General features: G+C 45.8%; 1 protein-coding gene and 1 non-coding gene across 4 annotated transcripts in view; both read left to right on the top strand.

Moving 5' to 3' along the window:
- VKORC1L1 (vitamin K epoxide reductase complex subunit 1 like 1) overlaps positions 1–26,821 on the top strand; it is a 64,732-nt gene that overhangs the window by 11,881 nt on the left and 26,030 nt on the right. The gene's annotated exons all lie outside the window — the stretch shown is intronic.
- Positions 24,672–24,833, top strand: LOC121152110. Its single transcript, XR_005883240.1, has one exon. It is a non-coding gene; the product is annotated as a U1 spliceosomal RNA (small nuclear RNA).

Below are 26,821 nucleotides of genomic sequence, written 5' to 3'. Positions count from 1 at the left end.
GAGGTATCTTTCTGATTCGCAGTTCTGTTTTACCAGTTTGTCTGTCAATATTTATTCTATTCCTGCAGTACCCTCTTCCCTGGGCTCTGTAAGCTGAGTTTGATACCTGATAGGGCAGATAAACTTAGGTACAAACTACGAGAGAAGAGTACGGTATCTTTTTGCTTTAGAGTTGCTTACCTGATGCTGTTTTAACAGAGATGTACACTGTGGTTTGATTTTGATTGAAATAAATGGATCGGAAAGATAACATTGGCGTGAACTAGTTGGGAGGAAAAAGCTCCTTACCTATCCCTGCATTCGTTGCTCTGTTCTCGTTCATTTTGCACCTACAGAGATTTTTTTATCAGGGCATAATATTGTGTTTGTTTACTCAAGCTCATATTATCAAACCTTTTTGTTATTGTTGTTAATTGATTAGAGATTTCTTAGTCAATAACTTTTTTTTTTAAAAGATTTATTTTTATTATTTTTTCATTGGAAAGGCGGATATACAGAGAGGAGAGACAGAGAGGAAGATCTACCGTCCGATGATTCACTCCCCAAGTGAGCGCAACGGGCCGATACTATGCCGATCCGAAGCCAGGAGCCTCTTCCGGGTCTCCCATGCGGGTGCAGGGTCCCAAAGCCTTGGGCCGTCCTCGACTGCTTTCCCAGGCCACAGGCAGGGAGCTGGAAGGGAAGCGGGGCTGCCGGGATTAGAACCGGCGCCCATATGGGATCCCGGGCGTGCAAGGCGAGGACCTTAACCACTTGCGCCACCGCGCCGGGCCCAGTCAATAACTTTTTAATAAAGATTTTATTTTAAATTTGTATTGGAAAGGCATATTTACAGAAAAAAGCAGAGAGAAATATCTTCCATCCACTGATTGAGTCCCCAAGTGACTGCAACAGCTAGAGCTGAGCCTATCCAATCCAAAGCCGGGAACCAGGAGCTTCTTCCAACTCTGACATGCAGGTTCAGGGTCCTAAGGCTTTGGGCTGTCCTTGACTGCTTTCCAGGGCCAGAAACAGGAAGCTGCGTGCAAATTGGAGCGGCTGAGATACGAATCGGCGCCCATGTGGGATTCCCGGCTGTGTTGTGCCAGGCCTAGTAACTTTTATATTATTGTAGTCGGATATTGAGGATGTGTTTACTTTTTGATAGTATAAATTAATACAGTGCTTTCATTCTCATTTTATTTAAGAAATGTTCTAGGAGAGGGCCCGGCACGGTAGCCTAGTGGCTAAAGTCCTCACCTTGCACGTGCCAGGATCTTATATGGATGCCATTTCATGCCCAGCTGTTGCACTTCCCATTCAGTTCCCTGCTTGTGGTCTGGGAAAGCAATTAAGGATGTCCCAGAGCCTTGGGACTCTGAACCCGTGTGGGAGACCCACAGAAGCTCTTGGCTTCTGGCTTGGGTTGGCCCAGCTCCAACCATTATGGCTGTTGGGGAGTGAATCAGCGAATGGAATCTGTTTCTCTCTGTCTGCTTCTTTCTGTAAATATTACCTTTCCAATAAAAATAAATGAATCTTTTTTTTAAAAAAAAATCAATGTTCTAGGAGGAATTCTTTTCTTGCGCAAAAGTCCTTTTGTTACTGTGTATTTGTTATGAAACATTTGTACAGTGTTGCAGCATATAATGAAGAAAGTGACCCTCCAAACCTGAGGACGTTGTGTAACAAACTCAGGCTCAGGTGCTTCCTACCTGCCCTGCCATGTGTTTGTATCAGCTCTCCTCTCAGTTCGTAACAACTTTTTCAAAAAAGAACTAAAACCAAATCCTCTCAGAACACTTCCTTATAGGAGCCAGAAAACAAATTGCTGTGCAAGTCTCTTCTAATGCAAATTAAATACATAACTAGTTTTTCAGAAGTACATACGCTTTATGAAACACTGGCACAGAGAAAAGGAATGAGCTTTTAAAATCAAGGTTTGTTTTTTACGGTTTTAAGTCCCAATTCTGTTGTACCTTGTCTCTGTGATACGAAATTATCCGAGTACCTGTTAAAAGTTTTCTCATTGTTTCCCAGTTTTCACATTTTTAAAATGAGTTTAGTGAGACACCTGTAATGTCAGATTTGTGTGTATGTGTGTGTATAATTAAATAGTACGTGTGCAAATAGCACAGCCCAATATATAGGTTTTTGGTACATTTTAACTATTAGTAAATTGAATAGTTTTAAGCACCTTGGTTCTCCTTCATAATTCCCACAAGTATTTTTTTTTTAAAATTTTTTTAGCTTAAAAGGCACACAGGATTTTGGAACTTCATGTGGGTCTCCCACCTGGGTAGCAAGGGCCCAGACACTTGGGCAGTCTTCCGCTGCTGCTTCCCTGGCACCTTGGCAGGGAGCTGGAGCAGAAGTGGAGTATGTGAAATGCTGGGGTTGCAAGCAGCGGGTTAACACCGCGGCACTGACCCATCCCGTCCTGGTCTGAGCACCGTGCAAATGCCAACAGCACAGCTGTCTCATTTTTGTAGTGTTGTATTGTGATTAGGGAACTAAGCGTCTGTGATTTTCTGCTTTCTCCCTCATTAAAGAGAAAGCAGCGAAGAACAGGTTTGGTTCCTTACATGTGTCACTCCTGTTTACCTTCCATAGAATTGTGCTAACTTCTTTTTTTTTATTATTTTAATTTTTATTTATTTATTTATTTTTGTTACAACGTCAGATATACAGAGAGGAGGAGAGACAGAGAGGAAGGTCTTCTGTCCAGTGATTCACTCCCCAAGTGACTGCAACGGCCGGTGCTGCGCCGATCCGAAGCCAGGAACCAGGAACCTCCTCCGGGTCTCCCACGCAGGTGCAGGATCCCAAGGCTTTGGGCCATCCTCAACTGCCTTCCCAGGCCACAAGCAGAGAGCTGGATGGGAAGTGGAGCTGCTGGGATTAGAACCTGCACCCATGTGGGATCTCAGCACGTTCAAGGTGAGGACCTTAGCCGCTAGGCCACGCCACTGGACCCAGAATTGCGCTAAGTTCTTGTCAGCCATGCCTTGGGAAGTTGAGAGCTTATCATTGCTTTGTTTAAAGTTGCTTTTTTTAATGGACTAACAATAACAATGGCTTGCTTAGCTAATCCTCCCTTCCATGTGGATGTCTCTGTGTCCCTGTTGCTCCACTTCCCTTCCAGCTCCCTGCTCTTGGCCTGGGAAAAGAGCAAATGACGCAAGACCTTGGGAATCTGCATCTGTGGAGGAGACTTGGAAGAAGCTCCTGGCTCCTCCTGGCTTCAGATTGGCTCAACTCCGGCCGTTTTGGCCATCTGGAGAATGAACCAGTAGATGGAAAATCTGTTTCTATCTCTCCTAATCTGTCTTTCCTATAAAAATGAATAAATCTTAAAAAAAAAAAAAGGTAGGCATAAGCATGAGTTTGTTGTCCAGAACCAGGCAGCAAGTTGGAGCTCTCACTGCACCCGGCCCCTTGCAGCCACTTTGTCGGTGTGTTTGCTTTGAGATGGCTTCATCTACCGGTTCAGCGACCAGCACTGCCATGTGCCACTCTTGGCCTTTGATTCTGAAAAGGCAGAGCTTCAGAGCCGGAGAGACCTTGGCATCCGCTGGCTGACTCTGCAGATGGCCACAGTGGCTGGGACTAGGCCAAGCCGAAGCCCCACACGGGTGCAGGCATCCAGCTACGTGGACCGACTTCTGCTGCCTTCCCCAGTGCTTGAACTGGTGCTCTTAGGGGATGCCAGCGTTGCAGGGGGCAGCCCAACAAACCGCACTGTACTGTTAGCCCCTACTTGGTTTTATTTTAACTAAGATTTTATTTTCAGCAGTCTGTAAGGTACATGTGAGATCCTGTTGTTGAACTTAATTTTTTTGAGAGGAGGAGAGGGAGGGTTGGAAAGGACAGAATTATGTGTGTTTAGGCATGTGGGTTATATGGTGTGAGGATTTGAGAAATTAGGATAATTTTAGAATATTTGTCTGTGATCCTGGAAGTGTCAGGATTCTCTGTGGTCCTTCCTCTTGTTTCCAACTGGATAGAGTCCCTAAAACATAGATTTGTACTAAGTACTGATGGTGTCAAAATAGAAAACAAAAATACAACGTTTTATTCCTAACTAGAACTTGGGCGCCAGACTCCAGAATGTAAGATTACTGGAATGAGCCCAGCTGAGTCATGAAGTGCTGTTTCTAAGAATCTAGTTGAGCTTAAGTTGTTTTCAAACTAGAGCAAATTATGACATGACTCTCCTCCAGTCCCCCAGTTCTAGATTTTTCTACTGCAACGTGATCAAAGCCTGATTTAAGTGGTTCCTATCAGCTGCATACAGCCATGTAACCAGGAGAGCCCATTTGCCCTGGCTGACTGCTCACCTGGCTTTGGCCACCTACCCTGGGCCTTTCCTGCCCAAGCAGTACGTGTAGCCTGGGTTTTCTGTTGGAGAAGAGAAGCAAGCAAGGAGGGGACGGGTATGGGTGTGGATGGAACTAAACTGTCTAATGAGACTCCAGTCCCACAGAAGAGACAGAAGTGTGAATCTGTACCTGTGTGCCGACTTTGTGATCATGATTCTGTCAAGTCGTACACAGATCCAAATCTGTCCCCTTCCTTCCTGAGAGTCAAAAAAAATGAAGGCCAAGAGGAATCTCGCATCCCTGCCTCAAAGGACGTTACGTGGCCAGTCCCGGAAGCTTTGGCTTTGTTTGGGCTGCCTGGAGTGGCAAGTGGCTTGCCGAGCATCCTACATAGTCCACTTCCTCCCTCACTGTTCATCACCCAGCGGTGACTGGCTTATGGCTCATGGGCCGTTCCCTTTTCCCTCATGGTTCATGTCGCATTCTTCATTTTCTTGCTCTGCTTTGGTCTCCCCTTCCTTCTGTACCTGGCCGTTGGACGTTGATGATCCACAGAACCCTGGGCACTGCCGTCAGTCTTGAATCTCATTGCTGTTTGTGGCTTTGCTCAGGGATGAATCCACGGGTTGTTTTTTTTTTTTTGTCTCCACCCCTAACTTCTTTGATTACTCCGGGTACTTACCTGATTGCCTACTGCACATCTGTACAAGAGCATCTCTCTCCAAACCCCCTTAATTTAAGCGTGTTCAAGACTGGACTCATAGTCTTCCTCTGAAAATGCTGATTGCTAAACTAAGTGAAAGGCACCAGCACTCAAGCAGTGGTGTTGGCTGGAAACGTGGACTTGTGTGTGATTCCTGAGGCAACGCCAGCACTCCGCTCTGCTCAGTTACCAGACCCAATGGATTATTTCTAACTTTTAAATTTTTTTACATAAGTCAAGCTGTGTGTCTTTTTTTTTTTTTTTTTTACTATTATCATAGCAGAATCCTTGCAACAAACCTTCAAGGTAATTAAAATAGATTCTTGCTGGCATTCCAGAAAGCCTCCTTAAACTCTTAAATTGGCCTTACTCTCCCCCTTGTAAAGAGTGACCTCTGTCCTGGCTTATAGCAGTCGTCTGCCTCCTGTTCTGTTGAATAAGATTCCATCCTCTGAATAGTTTACTATTATCATTAACATTATTATTTTAGTTACTCAGAAGAGTTCAGAGAGAAAGGCACAGAGAAATCCTCTGGTTCACTACCCAAATTGCTGCAACATCCAGGGCCTGGGAAGACTGAAGCCAAGAGCCAGGAGCTGCTTCTGCATCTCCCACTTGGGTGCAGGGGCTCACCCTTGGGCCCTCCTCTGCTTTCTCAGGCACGTTGGCAGGGAGCAGGATCGCAGGCAGAGCAACCCTCACCCATATGCATGAGTCTTACCTGCCATACCAGAATGCTGGCACCTACTATATGTATGTATATGTATATATATATATATATGTATATATATATATATTTAAGATCCATTATTTAGTTGAAAGTCAGTTACAGAGAGGAGGGATCTTCCGTCTACTGTTTCGCTCCCCCGGATGGCTGGAATGGGCAGCTCTGGGCCAGACCGAAGCCAAGAGCATCTTCTGAGTCTCCCGCTTGAATGCGGGGTCTCAAGCACTGAGGCCGTTTTGCACTGCTTTCCCCAGGCCGTTGGCAGGGGGCTGGGCAGGACACGGAGCCAGGGCATGAACCTTGTGGGGTCACAGCGTCGCAGGTGGTAGCTTTACCTATACTACCACAAAGCTGGTTCCCAAACCCGATAGCTTAGTTTTTGCCTCCTGTTGGAACGTTTTACAAATAGAACCTTTTGAGTTTTTTTCATTTAACTACCTTTAGTCATCATTATTTTGTAAGATCTTATTTTATAGACTGTTATCTATTCATTAGTTATTGCTGAATAATGTTCTGAGTGTATCACAGCTTACTCTTTCTGGAAGGAGAGTTCTCAGTTTGTAGCAATTATGAATGTTGAGCTGTGATTGTTGTTGTGTATCTTTGGTTGTATTTGATGTTTAGCTTCTATACCAAGAGTGTGTGAGAAGTCCTGGTTATTCATCCCGTCACCACACTGTGGAATTGTCAGTCTGTGGAATTTTATTAACCATATGCGGTATATGCAATGCTTTTTGTGCGTAGCTGAGGTATAGTTCTATAAAGTAAAATACAAAAATCTTACATAGCTAGCTTGAAAAATACACAGAAAAAGTACCTGTGTAACTATCGCTCAGAAACACATCAAACATTTCATCACACCAGAAAATTCTCTCCTGCTCTTTTCCAGTCAATGGCTATTCTAATCTCACCGTCTTGATGGCCGCCCGTGCAAATCTGTCCTTTTCTGAACTTCATGCAATGAGGTTATACTGTCGGTACGCTCTTGTTTCTGATTTCTTTCAGGCTAGTTCTTTTTCTTTTTCTTTCCTTTTTCTTTTTGTGATTCATCCAAGATATTGGTTGTATCAGTTCTTTTAGTCCTTTTTGGCCAGTTCTGTTGTATCATTGTGTGTAATTTGTTTTCTTATTGATGTTTCTTGGGCTGTTGTGATTTAAGCTGCTATGAACACATCTTTTGCATATATGCTCATTTCTCTTTTGGCTTCATACATAAATACATTAAGAGTGAGTTTCTACGTTATAGAGAAGATAAATGTTTAAACTCATAAACTCCCCTCATGGTATACATTCCTGTTTGGTTTTACTTTGTATTTTTCTGATTACTGGTGAGGTTAAACAGTCTTGTGCTTCTTTTTTTTTTTTGACTATTTGGATATCTTCTCTTTAGAAGACTCGCTAAAGTTTTTTTTTTTTTTTAAGATTTATTTATTTTTATTGCAAAGTCAGATATACAGAGAGGATGAGAGACAGAGAGGAAGATCTTCTGTCCAATGATTCACTCCCCAAAAAAACCCAACAGCTGGTGCTGTGCCGATCCAGAGCCAGGAGCCTCCGGGTCTCCCACACGGGTGCAGGGTCCCAAGCCATCCTCGACTGCTTTCCCAGGCCACAAACAGGGAGCTAGATGGGAAGTGGAGATTCCAGGATTTGAACTGACATCCATATGGGATCCCGGCACATTCAAGGCGAGGACTTTAGCCACTAGGCCACCGTGCCAGGTCCAAGACTCACTAAAATCTTACCTGTGTTTCTACTGGGACATCTTTTAAGCCTCTCACATACACTCAGGATTAACATCCCTTGTTTAAAAATCTGAAATCATTCCTGGTTTTGTGTTTTATAGCATTTCAGATTTGTACTTTCAGGTTTAGGACTGCTCAGCTGGTAAAGCCCATGCAGATATTCCAAAATCTGAAAGAAAGTCTGAACTCTGAGACCATTTCCAGTCCTGAGCCTTTCAGCCCAGGGGTTCGCAACCTGTTATGTACTGCCCCACCTCCACGTCTGTTATCGATGCTTCTACTCTTGCTTAGCTTTTTATCCTTTTTAAAATTCTCTTAAAGGTATCTTTTGATGAACCGAAGTTCTTGATGTAGTTAAAGATATTCATCTTTTTCCTTTCTAAAAATATATTTACTTATATTTATTTGAAAGGTAGAGAGACAGAAGGATAGAGAAAAGTCTCCAATTTATTAATTCATTCCCTAAAATGCAGCAAGTGGGACTGGGCCAGGCCTAAGCCAGGAGCTCAGAACTCAGTCTGGGGCTCTCACATGTGTGGATTGGACACTAGTGTTTTACATTTTGTCGTTACCGGCTGCCTCTCAGATGTCCATTAAATGGAAACTGGCCTTGCAGGGAGCGCTGGCGGTTGCAGTGGGGGTGTGGGGATGTGGGGCTCCTCAGCACTGCCTCAGTTGCTGAGACAAATATTTGCCCCCGTCTTTTCTTGTATAATTAGGTCTGGTTTTTTTTTTCCCCTAGTGTGAACATATTTTGTATTCTTTTTTAGTCATGTTCTACTGTTTCACATTTAGATAAAAAGTCTATGAAACCTTTATTTTTATTTGGTAGATTTTAGGGAGGAGGAGAGAGAGGTCTTCTGTCCTCTGTTTCACTCCCCCAGGCCATAAGCAGGGAGCTGAATCAGAAGTGGAGCAGCCTGTTGAGCCACTGTGCTAGTCCCTGAAAACTTTCCTTTAAAAGAAGACTTTATTTTCATGTTACTTAAAAGAGAGTGACAGAGAGGCTGATCCTGCCACTAATTTGCTTCCCTAGAGCCTGTGCTAGCTGGAACGGGGCCGGGTTGAAGCTTAGGAACCTGAGACTCAACGTCATCCGCCCTGTTTGTGTCAGGGAGCCGGGTACTGGGCCATCAGCTGCTGTCTGCTAGGGTGTACACAGTAGGTGCTGGATCAAGAGGGTGTACACAGTAGGTGCTGGGTCAAGCAGAGCTAACCGAAGCCCAGGCACTCCAGGAAGGGACACTGCGTCCCAAGTGGCTCTGACTGTGCCAGATGTCTGCCACCGCAGTTGGGTTTTTTTCTTGAGTCGGTGTGAGATAAAGGTCAGTGTTTTTTTTCTTACATGTCTGATTATTTTTATTATTGTGGTATCATTTATTGGAAAGACTTTTCCCTGTGCTGTAGAGCCACGTTTCTCATAAATCAGATGAAACGGTGTGCAAGAACTTGGGCTCTTCTCCTCCGGTTTTCCACTGTCTGTGTGCGTGTCAGTGTTCCGCTTTTCAGCAGTTCTCAAGTTGTGCTCCGGGGGCCGGTGGGGTTCCTGAGACACTTCCAGGGAGTCTGCGTTTGCAAAACTATTTTCATAGTAACACTGTATACGTAGTAATATTGTATGATAAGGCAGCTTGTAGTATTGCAGGCTGCAAATGAATGAAGCAGCAGGCCTGAGCATCCAGCTGTCAGACATGGAAGACTTAGAAACATGTGAAACAGACTCTTATTTTTCTTGCTGGTTTTGGATGACAGTTGTTTTCCTTAATTGTGTTACTTATGCTAACATGTAATGCATGCCCCGTGTGGGATTCCTGCTAGGATAGGGAGGGGCAAGGTGTGGAAGAAGGTGGGTGGGACAAAGGTTTCAGTTCTTTTTTTTTTTTTTTTTTTTTAAGATTTATTTTTATTATTATTTTTTTTTTATTGGAAAGGCGGATATACAGAGAGGAGAGACAGAGAGGAAGATCTTCCGTCCGATGATTCACTCCCCAAGTGAGTGCAACGGGCCGATACTATGCCGATCCGAAGCCAGGAGCCTCTTCCGGGTCTCCCACGCGGGTGCAGGGTCCCAAAGCTTTGGGCCGTCCTCGACTGCTTTCCCAGGCCACAAGCAGGGAGCTGGAAGGGAAGCGGGGCTGCCGGGATTAGAACCGGCGCCCATATGGGATCCCGGGCGTGCAAGGCGAGGACCTTTAACCACTTGCGCCACCGCGCCGGGCCCTCAGTTCTTTTTATTCTCCTTGTCTGCTGGTGGGCAGGAGAGGGTGGATGAACCTCTCGTTGCTGTCAATCAGCGCCCAGAGTGGAGGGATCCGTCATTCCATGACACCTTAGGGACCTTGATGTGGGGAATAATGTTCCTAGGGTGTTGAGTGGTTTTGATTGTTCTGAGACATTTTCAGATTGGTTGTACCAGGGTTGAGAACAATCTAACATCTCTTAGCTGTCCAGGTGCGCTTTAGTGTACAGCGCAGGCCCAGCAATATGTTGCAAAGGTTGACCAGGAGAGTCGTCCAACCTGTTCTGCTTTCCAGCGTCTGATGAGACAACATCCTCTGCTGCCCTAGGTGAGCTGGCTGTCATGTCCCCCGTGTGCGTCTGGGCAGACTATCCCCTGCACAGGCATCAGCAGCTGAGGAGGCCCAGCTGGTACATGCACTCTCACGTTGAAGCATGGCCCAGCTCTGAGTCCTGCAGTCTAGTTTTGGAAGCCTGCAAGAAACTTGGCCTGGGGTGACCTGAGACTTGAGTTCGTGTGTGCCAACAAATACAGGGTCAGGTTCAGTCCATTACTGGCATGACCCACACAGATACTGGTAGATGCAACTGACTTGGTGTTGTGGCCCAGCCCAGCACAGCACAGCACAGGCAGTCGTCATCATTTCTTCATCTGTTTGGCTTTTAATCTCTTTCTCAGCATTGAGATTTAGTTTTCTAGGTAATAGCTTTACATACTTTTTTTTCTAATAACTTATTCTATTTTTGAGGGAGAGAAAGAGATGATAACACAACTGTCATTGCTCATTCACCTCAGTTACTGATAATGCCTGGGCCGGGCCGGAACTAGAAGCTGGGAATGCAGTCTAGGATTCCTGTGTTTGTCAGGGAGCCAGCTACTTTAGTTCTCATTGTTGCCATCCAGAATCTGTCTTAGCAGGAAGCTGCAGTAAGGAACCAGAGCCTGGAGTCAAACCCAGATGCTCTGAAAAGAGAAGTGGCTATCTTAACATCTGTTCTGCTAATCATTGTTTTCAAATAAATAGTCTATTTAGAAATAAATTGAATAGGGACAGGTGTTTGGCAGCATGATTAAGATACTACTTAGAATATTGCGTCTCAACTTGATGTACCTGATTTGAATCCCTGCTCCACTGCTAGTTCCAGATTGCTGCTAAGGCAAACCCTGGGAGGCAGCGGGTGATGGCACAAGTGCTTCAGCCATGTGCCATCAGTATGTGGGAGACCTGAATTGAGTTCTTGACTTCTTTCTGTCTTCAACCTGACCCAGCCTTGACTGCTGCTGACACTTGGGGAATGAACCACTAGTTGGAAGACCTTTGACCCTCTCTACCTTTCAAATAAATATAAATCAATACAATTTAAGAAGGAAAAAAACTTCAGAAAATTTAGATTATCTAAAATGTTATAAAATGTACTGATAAGGGCCAGTGTTTCGGTACAGCCGGTTAAGCTGCCACCGAATGGATGCTGGTTTAAGATGCAGCCATCCCACTTCAACCCTCTCCCTGATAATGGTCTGGGAAGGCAACAGAAGATGGCCCATGTGCTTGGGCTCCTGCACCCACATGGGAGATGTGGATGGAGTTCCTGGCCTCTGGCCTTGGTCTGGTCCAGCTTCAGCCATTCTGGCCATTTGGGCAGTGAGCCAGCAAATGGAAGATCTTTCTGTCTCTTTAGGTCACTCTTTTGAATACATCTTTTTGAAAAAAGTTACTTAAGGACATAAAAGAATAAGTACTGAAGCATAACTTGTTCTTAAATGTAATAATTCAGATTTAGGAGTTATTCCCCTACTTAATTGCCATATTTTGTATTTTTAGAGACATGTCTTTTTTTACTTAAAAAAACGAAGCTAAAACATGCCTTACAGTTGATGATACACTTATTGCTGGCCAAAGGGAATTAGAAGGTTTTGTGAACATCTGCCTCAGTTTGTTGATTTTCCTTTTATTACCAGCATGAGTCATGTAATCTTCAAGTAGTGCTTAAATCTAAAAGTGTTCCTTCAATTGGCACGAAATAATTATTCATTTTACCATGAAGATGTCTTCAACTTAATGAAGCTTAATCTGTAGATTGTAATCTCAGTTTTCAATGTACTTCTCAAAAGTTGACCCTAAAATTTGTACAAAAGAGGCCAGTGGGATGGTTCGGTTGGCTAACCCTCCCATATGGGCACCAGCTTGTGTCCTGGCTGCTCCACTTCCCATCCAGCTCTGTGCTTCTGGCCTCAGAAAGTATCAGGGGACTTTGCACTGCTATGGGAGGTCCGAAAGAAACTCCTGGCTCCTGGTTTTGGATTGGTTCACTTCCACCTGTTTCGGCCATTGGAAGAGTGAACCAGCAAATGGGACATCTTTGTCTCTCCTTCTTTCTGTAAATCTGCATTTCAACCACGTGAGAGTTGTGTCCGGACGTGGAACAGGTGTGGCCAGGCTATAACGCCCAACAGTAAGAACCGGAATGGGTGTGGGCCAGTTGTGTAAGGCCACTGTTCCCTGCCACGACAGGAGTGTACTAAGTCATCCTGGGCCAAGCACCCACCAGTTGGCACGAGATCTGCCACTGGGAAGAGACCAGACTGAGGAGCTTAGTGAACAACTGTCACAGCGTAGGTCAGCACAAGAACCAAGGCAAGGAGCAGCCCAGATCATGCCATGGTACAGTACCCGCCAATATATCTGTGGGTTAGGTCTGGGGATGGGCCCAGCTGGCCAGTACATGTATGGCCAGTACAGTATGAGCTAGAATCAGGCACAGAATGGGCTGAGCCAGATTATGGTACCTTCTGGCAAATGCTGTGAGGAGGCAGGCCATGCCAGTCTATGCCGCAGCGCCCACCAGCACCCATGAGACCCAGGGGAAGAGTGTGAGCCGCAGGGGGCACAGCGCAGGTTCTCCTGCTGGGCTACTGCTCTGATTTGCAAGCAGAACTGGGCCTGGGGGAAGACCAGGACGGGCAGGGCTACACTTGTTTGCCTGCATGTGAGCTGGGTTGGGGAGAGCCAGGCTGGGCTGAGTATGTCTGCTGGTGCATGCATTAACCAGAGTTGAGTGCAGGCTGGTGAAGCTTTGTTGCAGCATCAGCTGGCAAGTGCTGGGATTGGGGCAAATCCTGTCAAGCTAGACTGCAGACTGCCTGGAGAATGCAAGATTCAGGAAGGAGAGTGGGCCTAGTAGGGAAACTGCAGGCGCTTACCTGACCGGCTGCAGTTTCTGCTGGTGAGCATGAGAATTGGGGCTGAGGTAGGGCCTGGCTAGATAGGTGGGAACATCCGCAAGCATGAGTGTGGTCTGGGTAATGGGGTTGGTTAGGTTGAACTAGGCTCCAGCGCCCATTGATGTATATGAGAACTGAATTGGAGGTGGGACAGACTGGACCAGTCTGCTGTACATACTGGCAAAGACAGGAACCGGGGCAGTGGGCAGACCTGGTGAGAGTTATTGGGGGTCGTTCCAACGAGGGTGCAGGTCCCACAGGTGTACATGAGGGACGAGTGGATGGTGGGGAGGGATGGTCTGGGCCACAGCATCCATTGATTTGCATAAGAGATGGAGCTGGAGACAGAACTGACCCAGCAATTGCATCAGCATAGAGTGAAGTGGGTGATGGACTGGAGCCAGACCCCGTACTGGCAAGCACATACAAAGAGTAAGGTCTGGGATAACCTCTGACAAGGTCCCGTTGGGATCCCCCACTCCTCTAATGAACTGCTGGACTCAGAATTCCAACCCCAACCATGGGGAGAATTATAGAATCAGTTGACTGACCATGAGGTACATGAGTCAGAACTGGGCCCCCTCAGTGGGAAAGACAGAGCAGTGAATGGCAGACCTATATGCCCGTGGAGGATACGGCAGCCCACTGGGGTCTGCAGAGGACCTCTCCTGCCACAGCGAGGGAAGGAGAGCACAACAAAATGGGCAGCTACCCCAGCCAAGCGATGACAGCAAATATCTGGGCAAGCGGAGACTCTAAGGTGGACTATGTCAGCCAGTGGACATTGGAAGGATTTTCTCATCATTGGATCAGCGAGATCAACAGCATTTCAGAAGCATCAAAACCACTTAAGCAGAACCCTCAGAGCATGCTCCACATGAGGCCTCTGGGTTTATGTTGGGTGGCTGTTCCCCATCCCTGGGTACTGGGGTGGTTGAGAGGCTGGGTGTAGCTTCTCCACCTGTCTCCCCAGTTTCCCCTAACCCTTGATTCTTCCAACCCTGACAAACTGTGTAAACATCATCACCAAAAAAAAAATTTTTTTTAATCTGCCTTTCAAGTAAAACAAAACAAAACAAAAAAGCGTAGGGCCCAGCGTAGTAGCCTAGCAGCTAAAGTCCTTGCCTTGAATGTGCCGGGATTCCATATGGGCACCGGTTCTAATCCGGCAGCTCTGTTTCCGACCCAGCTCCCTGCTTGTGGCCTGGGAAAGCAGTCAAGGACAGCCCAAAACTTTGGGACCCTGCACCTGCTTGGGAGACCTGAAAGAGGCTCCAGGAGACATGAATACCATTTGTATGTGCTGGATGTATGTTATTTTAAAAGGCATGAATGTATAAGTATATAACTCTATTTGGAAGGCTAAAAGAAGATCTTGTCACTGAGCAGTGGAACCAGCTGAGTAGCTGGAGGGCAAAATCGGGGTACATTTTCTCTGCAAACTATTTTGTGATTTTAAAACTTTTCAAAAACATTTAATTATGTAAATACACAGTGTATTTAGTAGCCCGAGTATTTGTAAGTGTAGGGTTTAGTAGTGCCCAGTTCATAGACGATCTCCAGAAGAGCCTCATATTCATTTAGTAACTGTTTGCTGTTGCGGCTACCATCTGCCTTCTGTGTCCCTGAATCTGACTTCTCTAGATGTCGCTTAAGAGGAATCATACAATATTTGTCCTTTGGCAACTACTTTATTTTACTTAGGTCAGTGTCCTTAAGGTTTAATCCATATTGTTTCGCAATAAAAATTGTCTATTTTGTTTATTACCTACTTTGAAAGAACGTTCACATAAAAAGACACAGACTTTTGTCCTTCAGAAATGCTTAACTGCATAGTAGGAAGTTGATCACCGATGTGTATTAAGCACAACCAGTATTAAATACGTGCTTCGGCAGCAAAAAGCTTTATGCCACGGTGCCACTTGAACAATGCCAACCAAAATGTGGCCTTCGCCTCCTCCTCCAAGTGCGTCTCCTCCTCACGGGGCACGCCACACTCTGCTTCTGCCTCCAGAGCATCGCAGCCCGTGAAACTGTTAAATATGTCTTGGCAGTAGAATGCTGGACTTTGTGCCATTCTCCATACCTCCAGTGTCACTTCAACAGAATGCTGGACTGGTAACTGTAGTTGAGAGACTAAAATGTTGTTACTAAATGGGAGAAGTGGGGGAAAAGTGTGTGGGCAGGGCAAGGGAAATCCTTGAGCCTAAGGAAATGTATCATGAAAGTTACAGAATTTAAGTAAATTAATTAATACCAATAGATGCTAATATTAAAATAATAATAATAAAGTGTTGCTTGCTGTTTGCGGATCATTCTTCCCTTTCATTGCACCAGCTTTGCAGTTCTACTCTGAGATCATTGTTCTAGGGTTCTGAGCAGTAATAATATATCCAAAAGTTGAAGCTCATTGTTTCCAGTAGGATTTCTGGCTGAATGTGGGAACAGAGGAACAGGTTGAAAGGACCGAAGTTTATGGAAGGACTGTGCGTCATTAGCCAGAACAGAAAGTACAAACAGGCTCTAGGTGGAAGAAATATGACTTGTTTTTAAAAATATTAGTTCTAGGGCCCAACGCGGTGGCCTAGCAGCTAAAATCCTCACCTTGAATGCGCCAGGATCCCATACGGGCTCCAGTTCTAGTCCCGGCTGCTCCACTTCCCATCCAGCTCCCTGCTTGTGGCCTGGGAAAACAGTTGAGGACGGCCCAAAGCTTTGGGACCCTGCACCCGTGTGGGAGACCTGGAGAAGCTCCTGGCTCCTGGCTTCAGATCGGCACAGCACTGGCTTTTGTGCTCACTTGGGAAGTGAATCATTGGACAGAAGATCTTCCTCTCTTTCTCTCCTCTTCTTTGTATATCTGACTTTGTAATAAAAATAAATCTTTTTTTTTTTTAATGTTGGTTCAAGATGATATCCTGCGAAAAACAGCTACTGCTGTTGGCTAGAAGTGAGGACTTTAGAAAATCACTTCTCAGTTTAACCTATATAAATGAATATATGTGTAGAATACAGGAAAGTAGAAAGAAACAGTATCTGTCAAACAAAATCATCCTTTAAAAAAAAGATTTATTTTTATTGGAAAGTCAGATGTACAGTGAAGGAGGGACATAAAGATCTTGTGGATATTGTTTCACTTCCAGGTCGTCGCAACAGCCAGAGCTGAGCCATTTTCACCCTGCCCATCTTGCCCCATCATTGGCTGATGTAAGCCAGTGGGTAAGGTAATCTAGCCTAGCCTAGTCCTACCCACACTCCATCTTGGTTCCTGTGTGTGCCAGTAGCCCAGTCCAGTCTGACCTGATGCACCCCAGGCCTGACTCATGTTTACTAATGGGGTGTAGCCTGGCAGGGGAGCTCCCCCAAGTTCACCCACCAGGCCCACTCCCAGACTCGAATCTCTGTGCCAGCCTGTGCTAGGCACCTGCATGTGCTGCTGGGTGCTACAGGCCAGCCAGTCCCCACACCCAGTTCTCTGTGCAGCTACAGGTTCTGCAGCCTGGGCCAGCCCAACCCCAGAGCCTGTGTGTCTCAGTGAATTCCGTAGCCCAGCCCAGCCCAGCCCAGCCCAGCCCAGCTCTTGCGTAAACCCGTAGGTTACTGCAGACCCACAGGAGTAATCCCACGTATCCCCTGCAGAGTCTGCCCCAGACCTGGTTCTCCTGTACGCCAGTTGGCCTCGTGTAACACCTCCACTGCCCCGACACTCGTGGTAGATACTGTGGCCTAGCCCTGCCAGGCAGATCCTCCAATCTTAGCTTTTGTTGTGTGCTGGCAGGCAATAGCACGCAGCAGTACCACCTCGCCCAGCCCGGTTCTCTCACATGGGCAGATGCATTGGCTTAATTCAGACATGCTGTCTGGTTTCCCCCCATCTAAACCACCTGCTCTTAGCTCCCTCGTAGACCTGCAAGTGCATGTAAGCCCCCATAAGTCATTCCATACCTGTGAAGTACTCACTCGATGCCCCCGCTCCCTCGTATCCCCAAAGCCCTTCCCTTTGCAATCCACAGCTGCCCTCACTGGCACGGGCCCAGCAGTCCAATGGTGGAACCTGCTGCCCTCCACCCACATTTCTTTTTAAAAAAGAGTAGAATAGGCAACTATGCTGGCACACTGGTATTTACCAGGCCCGGAATGCCCGCCAGCTATTGGCTGCTTTTCTCCCAGCAGTGTAACACTTTGTGAGGTATAGTGTAACCTAGGCAGTTGCCTACAGCTGCGATGAACTGTTCATTTTAAGTGGAAGAATTAATACCTCAATAAACCTAGAGCTATAAGTTATTGTTAGAAAGTATAGAGCCAAATAAAGACCAAAAGCCTTTAGATGTGAAATGGAGAAATTGTTAGTTGACTTACAGTATTTGTTCTGTCCAGCTGTGGTGCAACAAGAAGGAAGGACTTGGCTTAACCCTGCTGCCTTAAGCAACCAGAAAACTAGGTAATGCATGAGATAGCAGTTTAAGCACAGTGGAAGGGTCGACATTGTGGTGCAGTGGGTTAAGCAGCCACCTGTGACCCTGAAACATCCCATAGCAAAGCACTGGTCAAGTCCCTGCTACTCTGCTTCAGATCCAGCTCCCTGCAGAAGAAGGTGGCCTCAGTACATAAAGGCTGCCACTCACCCGGAAGAGCAGGATGAGTTCCCGCCTCCTGGCTTCAGCTTTGAGAAAGGAACAGTAGTTGGAAGATCTCTCTCTCTCTCTAAAAGCCTTTTCAGTGAGTGATTGAATCTTAAAAAAGAAAAGAAGAAAAAACCCATATTGGGTATCAGGTAATACAGATCAGAGCCAAAAGGGCTGGCACAGTGGCCCACACCTGCTAGAGCTGATGTCCTGTATGGGTTCTGCCCTTGTCCTCGTTGCTCCCCTTCCAACCCAGCACCTTGCTTATGGCCTGGGAAAGTAGCAGAGGGTGGTCCAAATTCTTGGTCCCCTGCACCCATGTGGGAAACGCAGGAAGTTCCTGGCTCCTGGCTTTGGATTAGCTCAGCTCTCTGGTTGTTGTGGCCATTTGGGGAGTAAAGCAGCAGTTGGAAGATCTCTCTCTCTCTCTTTACCTCTCTCTCCTTTCTGTAAATCTGCCTTTCAAATAAAAATATTTTTTTAAGATAAAAGAAAATATAGTAATAGAAATTATCTAAAATGAGACACAGAAAGAGACATGGAAAAGTTAATGCATTAGTGACTATAGCAGGGACAATACTTGTGGCCAAAATGGTCTAACATATGTGGAATTGGAGCCCCAGAAAAGAGAGAGAAGTAGGGAGAAAAAAACTGTTTTTTTTTTTTTTTAATTAATTAACAGCCAAAAGCTTTTCCAAATTGGTTGAAAATTCCAAAGCTCAGCTGATCCCAAGGAGAATAAATACAAGAGTCTACACTAAGGTACTTTGTAATCCACTTGCTGGCAACTAGTAATAATGACTAAATAAATGGTGGGAGAACCTGTTGCCAGCAGATCTTCACAACAAGAAATGCTAAAGGAATTTTTCAGGCAAAAGGAAAATTATTTGAAATTTGGATCTGTACAAGGGAGTAAAAAGTACAAAAATGGGGCCTGGCGCGATAGCATAGTTGTTAAAGTCCTCACCTTGTACGCACCGGGATCCCACATGGGCACCAGTTCTAATGCTAGTGGATCCACTTCCCATCTAACTCCCTGCTTGTGGCCTGGGAAAGCAGTCAAGGACAGCCCAAAGCCTTGGGACCCTGCACCCATGTGGGAGACCTGGAGGAAGTTCCTGGCTCCTGGCTTCAGATTGGATCAGCTCTGATCATTGCAGTCACTTGGGGAGTGAGTCAGTGGACAAAGGATCTTCCTCACTGTCTCTCCTCCTCTCTGTATATCTGCCTTTCCAATCAAAATAAATAAATGTTTTTTTTTTAAAAGTACAGAAATTCTAAATAGGGATGTAAAATGGAATTCTTATTTGAAAATGTTTTTAAAAAGATAGTTACATTGAGAATGATTGCTGGTAGGTGTGGTTTCTGTGGTGCTGGAAATGTTATGGAATTAGTAATGGTAGTTTACATCATTGAATTAAACACGTAGTGGTAATAAAAAAGATACTTTGCTATTTACAGCAAAAATAATAAGTTGTAAGGTTTGTAACGTGGAAGCTATAAAATATATGACAAGAACAAGGAGAACCATTTTAAGAGCCTTGCATGATACATCAAGGGATGCCGTGTAGGGAGACAGAGAAGTTAAAGGTGGGAAACCTAAATCCTAGAACAACCATCAGGAAAATTAAACAACTGTAAATAATAAACTGATAGTGGAGCTAAAATAGAATCCTTTAAAAAAGCACTGTGTTAATACAGAAGAATGGTGGGGACAAGGTGGGGACAGGAGGAATAGAAGCAGGGAGGGGAGATGTCACACACCAGCTGGTCCCGTTCAGTGTGGTGGTCTTAAAACATTCATTCAGGGGCATAAGCTTACTCTTTGTTTCTCTTAATTTTGGAACAAGAATATTTGGACATGTGTAATAAAATGCTTGAAAAGAGCCTTTAAATGTCTGTATAGCATTTCACTGGCTAAATTTTAATTTGTTTTTTTCTAGATCGTTTACTGTTTTTGGGGGGGTTTTTTGGTGGTTGTTGTTGTTATTTTTAAGATTTATTTGAATGACAGCGTGAACTAGGCAGAGAGAGATCGATCCATCTTTTTGTTCTCTTTCCAAATGACTAACAGCCAGAGTGGGCCAGACGGAAGCCAGAAGGCTGGAACTACACACCTGGGTCTCACACATGGGTGGCAGGAAGCCGGGTCCTTGGGCCATCTTTCTCTGCTTTCCAAGGCAATAAGCAGGAAGCTGAATCAAAAGCAGAGCGCCTGGGAGTTAAAGCAGCCCCACCATACGAGATTCCAGTGTCACCAGTGGGAGCTGAACTCGCTGTGCCACAATGCGGACTCCTAAAGTTGGTTTTCTTCACTGACCATTTTTAAAAATGTGATGAACATCCTGGTATGTTTCTGTGTAATTTTTCTAAAAATGATTTTTGCTTGAAAGAATTCTAGAAAAAGAGAAGGAGAAACAGATCTTCCATTCAGTGTGTCACTCTCCAAGTGGCTGCAACAGCCAGAGCTGGGCTGATCTGAAGCCGAAAGCCAGGAGTTTCTCTTGAGTCTTGCGTAGGTGCAGGGTCAGCCTCCACTGCTTTCCCAGGCTATTAGCAGGGAGCTGGATCAGAAGTGGAGCAGGCAGGACTCAAACCAGCGCCCATATGGGATATTGGCATCACAGGCAGAGGATAGCCCCTCACGGAAACTGTTGCCTTAACCTATATTTCTAAAAGTGTCGGGTTTACGTAGAAAATAATTAGTGTTACTGCTACAGTAGCATGGTAGTGCCAACTTAGCCTCATTGCGTCTCTGTGATATTAGTTTAAAAATACTGATTTTTAAAAATTTTTACAACTTATCTCTTGCAGTATTCTGTCAGATATTTTGAAGTTTAAAATATCTACTTTAGCACAAAGTATCTCTGTTGAAATATCTAAAACATAAAATATACATATTTTTCCTTTCCCTCCTTTTCTTGCTAAGTGTAATCTTCTTCATTTCTTGGGTTATTACTTCAGCTGCATTTGTTCTAGCATGTGTGGCTGTAGTGTGCTAGGTGCTCAGCAAATTTGTCATGTTTTCCATTTGCCAGGAGTTTCTTCCTGGCATCCCATGTAATTGGGCCATCTTCCATTGCTTTCCCAGGCCGTTAGCAGGGAACTGGAGCAGAAGTGGAGTAGCAGGATTCGAACCTTTGCCCTTGTAGGATACTGGTATTGCAGGTAGTAGTCTTACCCATTGTGCCTCAACAATTCCTCTCTAGCTTCCATAGGGATGGGAGATGGAACATAATATTTACTCAAAATAGGCAATTTAATGGAAAATGTGAGTGAGCAAGGAAATGCTTTAGAAGTCAACCTCAGTCTGGGCATAGGGCTGCAAGAAGCCTCGTTACTTTCATATTTAATGCCAAATAGTTCTCTAAAACCTTACATAAGAAGAAGCATTCTCCATTTCTTTCCTCATACCTGGACCATCCATGGTAGCGTATTTCAGGTAATGTCTGTATCCTCTTTCCTAGAAGTGGCTAAAAGGAGTGGTTTAGACTTGTTTTCTCGTTCTGGAACGACTTGCAGCAAGCTTCCCAGTATGCAGTGTCTACCCTACTGAGTGACTCCACTGTGAATGCTGCTGTTTTGTCTTAATCATAGTGGATTGGTCCAATATTTTTCCCCTTATTTATTGTTTTAAAGTTTTTACAAAGACAAGGCAGTTAGAGACCCATGTGGGCCTCTGATTAGGGTGGGGAGGGTTGGAGTACAGGGAAGGAGCATGAGATAAGAGAGTCGGTTTTCCTTCCTGTGTCTGCAGAGGGTGGGGGAGGAGAGTGTGCTGCTCCTTGCTGTCACACTGCATCAGCATCGAGGGCAAAGATGGATGACGTCAGCTTTGAGCCCCAATATGGAAAGGGTGTTACTTGAATGGTCTTGATTGTTCTGACCAGAGATGAGAAATTCTTCCTAAGGCCTGTTGACTGTCCCTCTGTCTGTATGCCCATACGCCCTGATGCTTGCTGTAGATTCCGGCCTGCAGTGTTGTTCAACCTGTGCCTCTCGCCATCTTGTGCATATTTTGATAAGGTATTCAAAGGTCTTCTGTTGACTTCGGTGAGCTACCTGTCTTGGGGTTCATGTTCATCTGGGTATATGCTCTCATGTCTTGTATGAGGGTCAGCAACTGAGGTGGGCAAACACGTGCTCCTCTGAGATTGGACCACACGTTACGTGATCTTCCCTGAGGTCAGGGATCGAGTGCAGCAGTCCAGTTGGGGAAGCGTCAAGAAACCTCACCTCGGAAGTGTTAAAACTTTACTCTTACGAATGCCAGCTGGGTTATTCTGACTGCTTAGTTCCATCCCTAGGCCTGGATCTCACACCAGCAAGTCCTGCAGCCTAGTTGGGTAGACCCTGAAGAACCTCACCTGGCCGTCTCCCAGTCCCAAGTTTTTGCACACACCAGTGGGTGTTAAGGCTTTGCCTGACCCAACCTGCTTCCCTTCCCCGGTGCTTGCATGCACCAGTGGGAGCTGCAGCATAGAATGTCTTCTGTGAGCCCCTACTGTGCGTTCCCGCAGCCCTGGTTGCTGCGCATGCTGGTGGATGCTGCTGCCTAGGCAAGCCCAGCCCACCTCCAGCCCCAGCTCTCCTGTGCACAGGTGGGTGTTGCAGCCCAACAGCGATGTCCCCTAGAATCCCCAGCTCTCGCTGGCAGGTGCTGCAATCTAACTAGGCCTAGTCCATCCGCAGCCCCAGCTTTCTTGTGTATTGGTGGGTGCTACAGCCTAGCCCGGCCTAGTCAAGGTGACCCTAAGGAACCTGAGCCACCCTCAAATAACATCTGTTATGTGTGCCAGCGGATGCTGGAACCTCATCTGGCCTCAGGAGGCTCCAGCCCCGGCTCTTATACACGCAGGAGGGTGCTTTGGCCTAACCAGGGATCCCTCTGGATCCCCCCTTGATCCACCATGTCTCGGCTTCTCAAGAGGAAGTGCCTCCATCCTTGGAACCCCAGAAATCATTTCAAATATTCACACAAGCCCTCAGTGGTGCCTATTCTGCCCAATCTCAAGTCGCCTGGCCCCTGGCAATGCACGCCACCTCCCCGCGCAGCCAGCACATGTATGGTGGTGGTGGGGTGGTCCCGGCCAGTGTGTGCCCTTGGTGATGTGGCAGACTGCTTCCCTGCCCCACAAACCTTAAAAAAAAAAAAAAAAAGAGAGCTATGCTGGCAAACTGGTATGGTTATCACAGAGTTGGCATCAAGCAGGCCCAGATGGCAAGTTATTGGCTGTTTTCCACCCACCATTTTAACACTTACCTGGGTACAAGACAACCTAGGCAATTACCTACAGCTTAGGAGGTCTGATACTTTCATTGCTGTTAGCAAGCCTGGTCTAAAAGATCTCTGAACTGGTGTTTGTTTTTGAAGTTTTATTTATATTGGAAAGTCAGATATACCAAGCGGGGGAGAGACAGAGAGGAAGATCTTCCATCTGGTGATTCGCTCCCCAAGTGGCCGCAAGGGCGGGAGCTACACCAAATTGAACCCAGGAGCCTGGAGCCTTTCCCGGGTTCCCCACACAGGTGCAGGGTCCCAAGGCTTTGGATCATCCTCGACTGCTTTCCCAGGCCACAAGCAGGGAGCTAGATGGGAAGCAGGGCCACCAGGATTATAACCAGCACCCATATGGGATCCCAGTGCATGCAAGGTGAAGGTTTTAGATGCTAGGTTATGGCACCGGGCCCTAATTATTTTTTAAGTTCAAATTCACTTGATCCTCAAGGAGTTTGAGATTTTGGTATCTCCGTGGACAGGTTTGTTTGGCTTGCTAACCGAAGTTAATTTTTAGAGAATCTTCCTTCATGATTTTTTCCCCTGTGGCAACAGTATAGATGAACAGAGCATTAGAGTAAATGTGAAAATGTGGTAAAGTCTGGCTTTTATTATTTACAGTGAAAACAAGCAAGCGGGCCTGCATGTGAAGATACCGACAGGACATTTGCTTCAACTCTTCAAATTTGCTTAACACGTTAGCTGAATCCTAGTAGAGATGCATTCAGGATTTAATCAGTTGGCACAAACTCAACACAAAGTAGCTACTTCAGACTAGCCCCGTATTTCTCACACCGCTGGAGGCATAGGTTTTTAGTTTTCCAATCCATTGAGAACTGCTTGGTCTGTAAGCTGTGTTATTAAAGATAAAAACAGTGGTCATTGGAAAGAACCTCGGGTGACTTATCTGTCAAAGCTTCGTTTTAGGAATAAAGTTAACAAAGTCATTAGAAAACTGGACATATATAGCCATATGCATAATTATTTTTCAGTTGTAACTCCCCCAGTGCCTGTCACGGCCGAAGCTGGGCCAGGCCGACATGGAGCCAGGAACTCCATCCGGGTCTCCCTCGTGTAGGTGCAGGGGCTCGGTGCTGAGTCTGCTGCCAGGTCTCCCCCGTGTGGGTGCAGGGGCTCGGTGCTGAGTCTGCTGCCGGGTCTCCCGTGTGGGTGCAGGGGCTCGGTGCTGAGTCTGCTGCCTCCCAGGGTGCTGATGCGCAGGGAGAGGAAGCAATAGTGCCGCAACGTGGCGTTCCAAGCAGTGACTTACCTGCTGCACCAAATGCCCACCGCCTTACTAGTTTAAGTTTTTAACTTGACAAACGAGCCTCCTGTGAATTTATCAAGATTGTATTGGATACAGCACCTCTCTCAAGTGACAGTGGTATAGCTAAATTTTGTTGAATTTTTATTTAATAATACAAGTAGAGAAGCCATTGTTATTGAATTACTCTGTTGGTAAAGGAATAAAAGAGCTTAAAAACAATTTAATTTGGGGCCAGGCGGCGTGGCCTAGCGGCTAAAGTCCTCACCTTGAACATGCCAGGATCCCATATGGGCATCGGTTCTAATCCCCGCAGATCCACTTCCCATCCAGCTCCCTGCTTGTGGCCTGGGAAAGCAGTTGAGGATGGCCCAAGGCTTTGGGACCCTGCACCCAAGTGGGAGACCCGGAGCAGGTTCCTGGATCCTGGCTTCGGAGGATCAGCATAGCATCGGCCATTGCGCTCACTTGGGGAGTGAATCATCGGACGGAAGATCTTCCTCTCTGTCTCTCCTCCTCTCTGTATATCTGACTTTCCAATAAATAAATAAATCTTTAAAAAAAAAAAATTTAATCTGGCAGCAGAGAGACCATGATCATGAAGGTGGTGAGCCCAGGGCAAGGCTCACCTATTGCACTACCGTGTGCTGACCCCTGCGGTTCCCCAAATGCGCAAAACTGGACTGCATCATTTGTGGCCCTGGGGGACTGTGTTTGCACTCTCCCCTGAAAATTAAAAAGAAAAACAAAACAGTTTAATCAAGCTCAGTCCTCTCAAGTTTATCCTATGTAAAACAACTGTGCTCCTTGTATTTCACAGCAGCCAGTTCCAACAGCTTACCCTGTGAGTAGTTGAAATGATTTTAGATGAAAGAAATGGGTGTGTTTCTCCCACATTTCCTGTGTGTGGCTCCATTTAGTTGGAAAATGAAATTGTAAAATGTTGCCACACGTATAACACTTGTAACAATCTGTAGCCATGTAAGGAAATATTAAGCTGTTAAGAAAGTACTAAAGTTACTGTACTATTGGCTGTCCAGAGCTTTTAAAAGTTGGATTCAAACTTTTTTTCAGTCTCACAAAATTACTGAGTTCGTTTTCTAATTCAAATTTCTCCGCACTGCCCATTTTTTGATAGTTTCCTTGAGCATTAATTCATTTTTTAAAGTATTTATTTATTTGAAACAAAGAGTTACAGAGAGAGAGAGAAAAGCTTTCCATACGCTGGTTCACTTCCCAGATGGTCACAGTGGCCCAGGCTGAGACAGGCCGCAGCCAGCAGCCGGCACCTTGCATGTCTCATGTGGATGCCAGGGCATGAGTGTTTTCTGCCACTTTCTCAAACCTTTAGCAGGGAGCTGGATGGAAAATGGAGCAGGCAGGACTTGAACCAGCATCCCTGCGGATTAATCACAGGCAACACCATGGTATCAACCCCTAATTATTTCATTAACGAGGCTATACACACTTTCTTGCTGGCATATAATAATAACCGTTTCAGTGTTTGCATTTTTATTATGACAGTAAACGATCTGTGTAGTTCAACAGACTTTTTTTGTACTAAGATCTTGTTAATACAAACAAGAGCGTGATTGAGGCTGGCACCATAGCTCCACAGGCCAATCCTCCACCCTGTTTTGCCAGCATCCCAAGTGGCCACAAGGGCCAGAGCTGAGCTGATCAGGAGCCAGGACCCAGGCCACAAGCAGGGAGCTGGATGGGAAACTGGGCCACCAGGATTAGAACCGGCGCCCATATGGGATCCTGGTGCATGCAAGGCGAGGACGTTAGCCTCTAGGTTACTGTGCTGGACCCTAAACCTTCTTTTTTAAAAGAGGAAGTGATTTTTGGTTCAAGCTTCTTTTTAAAAAAAAAAAAATGTATTTTTATTTGAAAGACAGATTTATGGAGAAAAGAGAGAGACAGAGGATGAATCATCCACTGAATGATGGATGATGATCCCAAAATGGTCACAAGGGCCAGAACTGAACTGATCCAAAGCCAGTAGCCAGGAGCTTCTTCCCGGTTTCCTGTGTGGGCGCAGGGTCCCAAGGACTTGAGTCATCCCTCGCTGATTTCCCAGGCTGTCACAGGGATCTGGGGGAGAAGTGGAACTGCTGGGGCACAAATTGGTGCCATATTAGATGCTGGTGCCACAGGCAAAGGATTAGCCCATCTACTACTGTGCTGGCGCCTGGTACAAGCTCCTTAATCTGGAGAATTGCTACAGAAAGTTTTCTTGTCTGCAGGTGTGTCAGAATATTGTTCTATACAAAATCCTAGAGTTAGATCAGTGTAGTTCATTTTGTGGTTACTTCTGCGCATTTGGTCTGTGAGTGCGCATAGACCCTTAAATTTTGATGGCTTTGTCGCTCACCTCTGCAGTTAGCACACTGAGATGTTAGCGCTGTGCTGTGAGTTATGACTGTAACACTGAACCCAATGCAGGAGGCGTCATTCTCCAGAATCGAGGTGATCTAACTGCTTTTGTATTTCATCTGTTTCCTTTTTTTAAAGATTTGTTGTTTTTTTTTTTAATTGGAAAGGCAGATATACAGAGAGAAGCAGAGAAAGATCTTCCATCCACTAATTCACTCCCCAGCTGGCTGCAATGGCCAAAGCTAAGCTGATCTGAAGCCAGAAGCCAAGAGCCTCTTCCAGATCTCCCATGCAGGTGTGCAGGGACCCAAGGCTTTGGGCCATCCTCTGCTGCTTTC

This window comes from Ochotona curzoniae, unplaced genomic scaffold (assembly GCF_017591425.1).
Source record: "Ochotona curzoniae isolate NIBS_2020 unplaced genomic scaffold, NIBS_Ocur_1.0 contig_2321, whole genome shotgun sequence".
In the NCBI taxonomy this organism is placed as follows: domain Eukaryota; kingdom Metazoa; phylum Chordata; class Mammalia; order Lagomorpha; family Ochotonidae; genus Ochotona; species Ochotona curzoniae.
Note: the sequence above shows the minus strand (reverse complement) of the source record. Positions and strands in the feature narration are given on the sequence as shown.